This window comes from Dipodomys merriami, unplaced genomic scaffold (genome assembly GCF_024711535.1).
Source record: "Dipodomys merriami isolate MVZ:Mamm:240054 unplaced genomic scaffold, mDipMer1.0.p SCAF_19, whole genome shotgun sequence".
NCBI classification, from domain to species: Eukaryota; Metazoa; Chordata; class Mammalia; order Rodentia; family Heteromyidae; genus Dipodomys; species Dipodomys merriami.
In genome coordinates, this window is record NW_027203270.1 from 16498279 (window position 1) to 16506527 (window position 8249).

The 8249-nt window shown below is 46.4% G+C and overlaps 1 pseudogene; it reads right to left on the reverse strand.

Annotated features, from left to right (window-relative positions):
- Positions 1-761: 761 nt before the first annotated feature.
- On the reverse strand, positions 762-1225 carry LOC138830387 (peptidyl-prolyl cis-trans isomerase A pseudogene; annotated as a pseudogene).
- Positions 1226-8249: the final 7024 nt, after the last annotated feature.

Consider the following 8249-nt stretch of genomic DNA (forward strand, 5'->3'; position numbering starts at 1 on the left):
TCAAAGGGGTTTTGTGGCTCAGGCATGACTCGCAACACCCCATTAAGTGTGCAGGAGAGTCAGTCTGGGAGTGAAGGACAGCTGACCAGGCAGAAGCAGCCTCCTGACTCCCCCCAGAGCATGAGAGACAGAGACAGAGAGAGAGAGAGACAGAGACAGACAGACAGACAGACAGACAGACAGACAGACAGACAGACAGACAGACAGACAGACAGACAGACAGACAGACAGACAGACAGACAGACAGACAGAGAGGGGAAAGGGGTGACCCCACCCCAGGCCAGGACTTATATAGGCTAGGGACAGGAAGAGGTGTGGCCAGGTGGGGGAAAGGTGTGGTCACACTGATTCCGGGTATGACCTCAGGGTCTGGGACTCTCCTAAGGTCAGATGGGAGGCATGTGACCAGAGGTGGCCTAGGATGTGATCTAGCAGGAGGGGAAGGGACTGCTTCCAGGTTTGCCAGTTACCTAGGTAACAGATACTGGGCAGAAACTTAGCCAAGAGGTAGGGAGGCATCCCTGTGCAGACCTTACACAGCAAAAGTAGCTTTTTTGTTATTTAGTTTTTATAATCATAAGCTTAACTCTGCAATGGAGCTAGAGTTGGAGGCGAGTAAGGAAAACATGGAACCTGAAGAACTGCATGCAATGAGGGCACAAAGATTACAGGATATTGCAAGCAGATGGGGTGTGGGAGTGCTCTCTCCTAAGCTGCAGAAGGCATGGCCTAGTGGTTATGATAAATCAAGTCAAATGTGTTCAGAGTTGTCCATAGTCAGTAATGGTCTTGCTGGTCTTGCCATTCCTGGACCCAAAGCCCCACATGGATTCCACATATCCAAAGACCTCATGCTTACCATCCAACTAATCGGTCTTGGCTGTGCAGATGGAAAACTGGGAACCATTTGGGTTTGGCCCAGCATTTTCCATGGACAAAATTCCAAGACCTGTATGCTTCATGATAAAATTCTCATCTTCAAATTTCTCTCCACAGGTGGACTTGCCACCAGTGCCATTAGAGAATGTAAAGTGACCATCCTGGCACATGAATCCTGGGATAATCCTATGAAAGTAGGAACCCTTATAACCAAAACCTTTCTCTCCAGTGCTCAGAGCACTGGAGTTTTCTGCTGTCTTTGAAACGTGTTCTGAGAATAGTTTGAAGGAGACACAACCCAAATGCTGCTGGTGGCAATGTTGAAGAATACCGTGGGGTTGATCATGGTTGACAGCAGGCTCTGATAGCAGTAGCTGCAAAGCCCCAAAGCAGCTTTTGAATTGCCTCTTACAATAAGACAATGTAGGAGTTGAAGAAAATTTCTGATATCACAATGAAAAAGTCATTCAAGATAGACACATAGTCTCTAAACCTGATTGGCCTAGACCAAACAATCCTGAATGTAAGTTTATATCCAACTCCAGATGTCTGTTCCTGCAATTTCAACAAGTCCTGGACTGTGCTATAGAAATCTGAATAATCTTCAAGAAAAGTAATATCCAAATATGCACTGCTCAAAACTCAACATGCTGTAGAAAGCCACATGCTTTGAGTTTGGAAAGATGTCAGGGGTCAGGGCTTTAGAGGCCCTGCATGGGACCTTGCACAATTACTCATTGCTCTTCAGGTCACTGGAAACTCTTCTTCAGTTATTAGCTACACCAAAACTACTAGAAAAGAAAAATAGCTGGGTGCTCGGGGCTCACTCTTTTTTTTTTTGGGGGGGGGGGGTCCGGTCATGGGGCCTGAACTCTGGGCTTGGGCACTGTCCCTCAGCTCTTCAGCTCAAGGCTAGTGCTCTACCACTCTTGAGCCACAGCGCCACTTCTGGCTTTTTTCTTTTTTGCTATGTGGTGCTGAGGAATCGAACCCAGGGTCTCATGCATGCAAGGCAAGCGCTCTTCCACTGAGCTACCTTCCCAGCCCCCCAGGGGGTCACTCTTATAATCCTAGCTACTCAGGAGACTGAGATCTGAGTATAAAGATTTGAAGCCAGCCTAGGCTCCTGATCATCATCTCCAATTAACTACCAAAACACAAAACAAAACAAAACAAAAATAGAAGTGGAGCTATGGCTCAAGCGATATAGTGCTAGCCTGGAGGGGAAAAAACAAAAAAGCTCAAAGACAGTACCCAGGACCCGAGTCCAAACCCAGGCCTGGCCACAAAAGAAAAGCAAGTGCGCACTTCAAGTTTGCAGTTTTTAAAATAATTTTTTGGTGGTTCAGAGGTTTGAGGTTTGAACATAGGAATTTGAACATGCTAGGTAGTTGCTCTACCACTTCAACCACAGCTCCAGTTCAAGGAAAGAAGTTCCTGAATCTTGGGCAAATCATAACTGCCACCTCAGTTGCTGAGTTTTCTAAGTATCTGGGGTTTGTTGTTGTTGTTGATGATGTTTTGTTGTTGGTCGTTGGGCTTGAACTCAGGGACTGGGTGTTGTACTCAAGCTTTTCTGATCAAGGCTAGCATTCTACCATTTTGAGCCACAGCTTCATTTCCGGGTTTCTGGTAGCTAATTGGAGATGGATCTCATGGACTTATCTGCCTAGGCTGGCTTCAAACCAGGATTCTCAGCCTCCTGAGTAAGAGAATTATAGGCATGAATCACTGCTGCCTGGCTTGTGATTATCTCCAGCTAAATCACAGAAAGGGCAGGAAGTGACTATGTGGTTCAAGTGGTAGAGTGCTAGCCTTGAGCAAAAGAAGCTCAGGGACTGCACCCAGGCCCAGATTCAAGCCCCAGGACTGGCCAAAACAAAACAAAACAAAAATTTCTTTTGGTTTTGGTGTTCTGAAAATTTTCAGTTTATTGCACTAGGCTTTTTGAGGGGCTTGTACTCAAAGTTTTGCACTCTCATTTTTCACTCAAGACTGGTGCTCTACCACTTAAACCACTCCTCTATTTCTGGCTTTTTGCTGGTTAATTTGATATGAGTCTCTTGGATTTATCTGCTGGGCTGGCATGACACTGGATCCTCAGATCTCCAGCTCCTGAGTAGTTAGGATTACAGGTTTGAGCTACTAGCACTAAGCTAAAAATATAAATATTAAAAGTCATGGGCTTGTGGTCACCCAGGGTTCTTGTAAGAGTGAAACACCATCTTTACATCATGCATGGCAATTACCTAACACACCACAGTGATGCCCGGGGAAGACAAATCCAACCTAGAAATCCAACCACTTTCTTAATGCTTCGTGTGGGAGTAGGCAATGTGGCTTCAAGCCAATGCAACAGGTGCCTGTGTTCCTTGGAGAGAAGGCTGTAGTTGCCATGATACCCAAGGCCATCTGAGGAAGACAATCTAGCTCTTCAGAGCTCCTTGCCTCATATCCTAGGGTATGTGGTTTTGGTGTTTTCCAAGGAGGATCTCTCTGAGATCAGTAATATGCTGCTGGCTATAAGGTGCCATGCTGAAGTCAACCCAGAGCACCAGTTTAGAGCCCTTCTTCCAGGTTGTAGGCAAAAAAAAAAAAAAAAAAACCCCACGGACACCATTGAAATCCTGAGTAATAGAGTAGTGTGCTAAAGACTAGGGACAAAGACTAGCACTGGTGATTATACCTGTAATTAATCCTAGCTACTCAGGAGGCTGAGATCTGAGCATCATGTTTTCAAGCCAGTCTGGGTAGGAAAGTCCATGAGGCTCTTCAATTAACTACCAAAAAAAACCCAAAAAATCTGGAAGTGGAGCTGTGGCTGAAGACGTATTAGAGTGCTATCCTTGAATGAAAACTCAGAGATACAGGCCATTTAAGCACCAGGACCAGCATATGAGAGACAGACAGACAGACAGACAGAGACAGAGACATAGACAGAGAGACAGAGAGAGACAGAGAGAGGGGGAGAGGGAGGGAGAGAGAGGAAGGATTACTGTAGGATTACTCAGGAGACAGAATGAGGATCGTGGTTTGATGCCAGTCAGGGCAAGAAAGTCCAAGAGACTCTTATCTCCAATTTATCACCAGAAAACCAGAAATGGCACTATGGCTCAAAGTGGTAGAGTGCTAGCCTTGAGCAGAAAAAGCTCAGAGACAATAACAAGGCCCTGAGTTCAAGCCCCATGACCAACAAGAGAGGAAGAGAGGGAGGAGAGAGAGAGACACAGACAGAGAGAGAGACAGAGAGACAGAGAGAGTGACAGAGACACAGAGAGAGATTGGGAGCCAGTGAAGATGCTAAACATCTCCGCCTCTGGGCTGATCATCCAGCAGGTGTTGACAATGGCTGTGTCATATAACCAGAAGTAGGTAACATTATGGTGGATACGGCATTCTCCTCACAACTGCAGCTGTAACCTGGCTGCTGTCTTGGTGTCTCATTCCATTAACAGAGGGGACCAGTGGATTCTGGGTTTGGCTGTGGAGCCTGAGTACACTTCCCATACTTGGAAGGGTCAAGGCCTTCTTGGCTGACCATCTGCATTGGTGGCTGCTGGCTACCCCTGCTGCTCCTGCTGCTGAGTGGGCCTTAGCCATGGTGCAAGGTTGTTGCAAGCCGAGGAGGTTGATCTGTTTGACTAATCTCCCAAAAGCAACCCACTCAGTCAGGTACAAGGTAGTCATTTAGCCTGTTAAAATTTTGTGGGTGATGGAGGAAGCTAGGAGACTCATGCCAGTGGCACTCTAGCTGGGTTATGTATAAGGGAATAACCTTAATCTTTACATCACCCCTGGATGGGTTGGGAATTTGGCTCAAAGTGGTGCAGTGGCTGCCTAGCAAGCACAAGGTCCTGAGTTCAAACCGCAGGACTGTCCAAATCACTCCTGGAGAAAGAACATCAAACACAGCAATTCACCTACAAAAGCACCAAGATGGTCTGTGGGTACCTGTTGGACCCAAAGATGGCCACTGAGTTCTGCAGCTCCTATGAACATTACTTATCTGGGAGGGAGCCCTATGGTAGGGGCTGGTTATAAAAAACAATTGAGGCTAGAGTATACCAGCAGTCAAGCACTTGCCTACCATGCACATGTCCCTGGGTTCCATGTCTATCATCACAAAATAAAATAAATCAAGGTAATATAGCTAGACACTGTAGCTCAGGCCTGTAATTCCTGGATGAAGAGATTGGGAGGATGGATCTTCAGGCCAGTCTGGGCAACAACTTATCAAGACCCCATCTCAAACCACAAAAAGCTGGGCCGGGCACTGGTGGCTCATGCCTGTAAATCCTAGCTACTCAGGAGGCTGAGATCCGAGGATCATGGTTCAAAGCCAGCCTGGGCAGGAAAAGTCTGTGAGACTCTTATCTCTAATAAACCACCAGAAAACTGGAAGTGGTGCTGTGGCTCAAGTGGTAGAGCACTAGCCTTGAGATGAAGAGTGGAGGGACAGGCCCAGAGTTCAAGCTCCATGACCAAAAAAAAAAAAAAAAAGCTGGGCACAATGACAAACATCTGTCATCTCAGCTACTTTGGAATAGGAAGGTCAAACCAAAGTAAAATGATTTGAGAGTGTGGGGGTGTAACTTAAGGAACGGAGCACCTGTCTAGCAAGCGGTAGGTCCTGAATCTAAACCCCAGTGACATTAAAAAAAAAGATAGTAGAAGTTTATATAAAAAACTCAATACCAAGCCAGGCACCAGTGGCTCATGCCTGCAATCCTAGCTTCTCAGGAGGCTGAGATCTGAGGATCACAGTTCTGTGCGACATCTCCAATTAGCCACCAGAAAACTGGAAGTGGTGCTGTGATTCAAGAGGTAGATCACTAGCCTTGAGCTGAAGAGCTGAGAGAGAGTGCTCAGGCCCAAAGTTCAAGCCCCACCAATTTTTATTTTCATTTTTTTTTTTTTTTGTCGGTCGTGGGGCTTGAACTCTGGGCCTGGGCGCTGTCCCTCAGCTCTTCAGCTCAAGGCGAGCGCTCTACCACTTGAGCTACAGCGCCACTTCTGGTTTTCTGGTGGTTTATTGGAGATAGGAGTCTCACGGTCTCTCCTGCCCGGGCTGGCTTTGAACCGCGATCCTCAGATCTCAGCCTCCTGAGTAGCTAGGATTACTATTTTCATTTTTTTTTCAGTTGTGGGGCTTGAACTCTGGGCCTGGGTGCTGTCCCTCAGCTCTTCAGCTCAAGGCTAGTACTCTAACACTTGAGCCACAGCACCACTTCCAGTTTTCTGGTGGTTAATTGGAGATGAGTCTCACGGACTTTCCTGCCTGAGTTGGCTTTGAAGCGTGATCCTCAGATCTTTTTTTTTTTTGTCGGTCGTGGGGCTTGAACTCTGGGCCTGGGCGCTGTCCCTCAGCTCTTCAGCTCAAGGCGAGTGCTCTACCACTTGAGCTACAGCGCCACTTCCGGTTTTCTGGTGGTTTATTGGAGATAGGAGTCTCACGGTCTCTCCTGCCCGGGCTGGCTTTGAACCGCGATCCTCAGATCTCAGCCTCCTGAGTAGCTAGGATTACAGGCGTGAGCCACCAGCGCCCGGCTGTGATCCTCAGATCTTAACCTCCTGAGTAACTAGGATTATAGGCATGATCCACCAGTGCCCATTTAACATTTCTTTTGAGACAATATTACAATCATCCTGCCTCAGTTTCTCAAGTGTTGGCCTTATGAGTGTGCAACACCATTCCTTGCTTAACATATTTTTTTTTACAAAGATTCAGGGAAAGTTGATTATCTAATAATAATGACATAGATACTTTCACTAGTTGCAGTGTTCTACTGAAAAGATGCATCTTTACGTAGCTTCTCAGGCCACTGTTGGCAGGCAGCTGTTTTCATTTTCTTTTTCTTGTAAACAATGTTGGACTGCATATATTATATACACTGGTTCTCTAAGGATGTTCCCTTAATCGCTGGTGGTGACAGAAGAAGGAAGGGAAGGGAATTTGCCTTGTTCTTCATGGAGGAGGTGTTGGAAGGATGTCTGAACCACTTGGAGATGACCTTGGTCTGACCTCCTTGATAGCAGCACCCAAAGCAGCAGCTCTCAAATCCCAATGTGCATGTCACCTGGGGAACGTGTTCAGCAGAAGGCTCCCAAGCTGCCCCTAGGGGGTAGGACTCAATCTGGGGAATGTGCATTTTGACAAGCACTCTGTCTTATTCTTACCCAGGTACATTCTGGGATGCACCTGGCTGTCTGTCACTTGGACCACCCTTAAAGAAACATGGATGTAGGGGCTGGGAATGAGGCTAATTGTAGAGTGCTTGCCTAGCATGCATGAAGCCCTGAGTTCCATTCCTTAGTAAACAGAAAAAGCTGGAGGTGGCGCTGTGGCTCAAATGGCAGAGTGCTAGCCTTGAGCAAAAGATTAGGGACAGTGCTCAGGCCCTGAGTTCAAGCCCCAGGACTGGGAACAAAAAAATGAAACAACAAAAAAACCCACAAAGAAATATGGATGGAGAGAGGAAGGGAGATAAACAGTGTCCCAATGGGGGAGGCAGTGGGGGAATGATTGATGATTGAGAGAAAACTAATTAGGCATCTTCATTCATCCTAAGGGAGAAAGCTTCAGGGTGCTTTGGATTGGAGCCCTAGTAACAACGCTATAAGATGACCTTCATCTAATAAGAAGGTTCAGTGAGGGCTGGGAAGGTGGCTCAGTGGTAGAGTGCTTGCCTCGTATGCATGAGGCCCTGGGTTCGATTCCTCAGCATCACATAAGCAGAAAAAGCCAGAAGTGGCGCTAGCCTAGAGCTGAAGAGCTGAGGGACAGCACCCAGGCCCAGAGTTTGGGCCCCATGACCAGCAAAAAAAAAAAAAAAAAAAAAAAAAAAAAGAAAAAAGAAGGTTCAGTGACTGGCACACATAGAAAGACTCCAATCTCCTCCAGTCTATCCTTAAACTGGCATTTCCTCCTCTCCCTGTAACCAGTGTTGTTCAGTTGGGAATTATCAAGAGTACATAGACATGCCTCAGAGTTCCCTGGGGTGTTAAAGGAAGAATGAGTTCTGGCTGGGAACAGGAAAACAGGAGAGCTGCCCCTAAGGTCACAGCTATTATACCCAATGCCGAAGACGCTGCTGGACAATACAAGTCTCTGTACAACAAAACATGATGGGTGGGATGCATAGTGGCCCAACTACTCTGAAAAGTAATTTAACTCAATCATTGCATTTCAGGGTATACACAACCAGAGAAACCCCTATATGTGAGCTCCAGAATACATAAACAACCAGATGTTCTTAGCGGGGTAGATCAAACAGTAAAAATCTGTAAAGGATTCAAATGTTCTTGAATAGGTGTGTAAATTGTGGTACATTCCAATAATGTAAGTGGTACAAATGAATGAACTATACCCA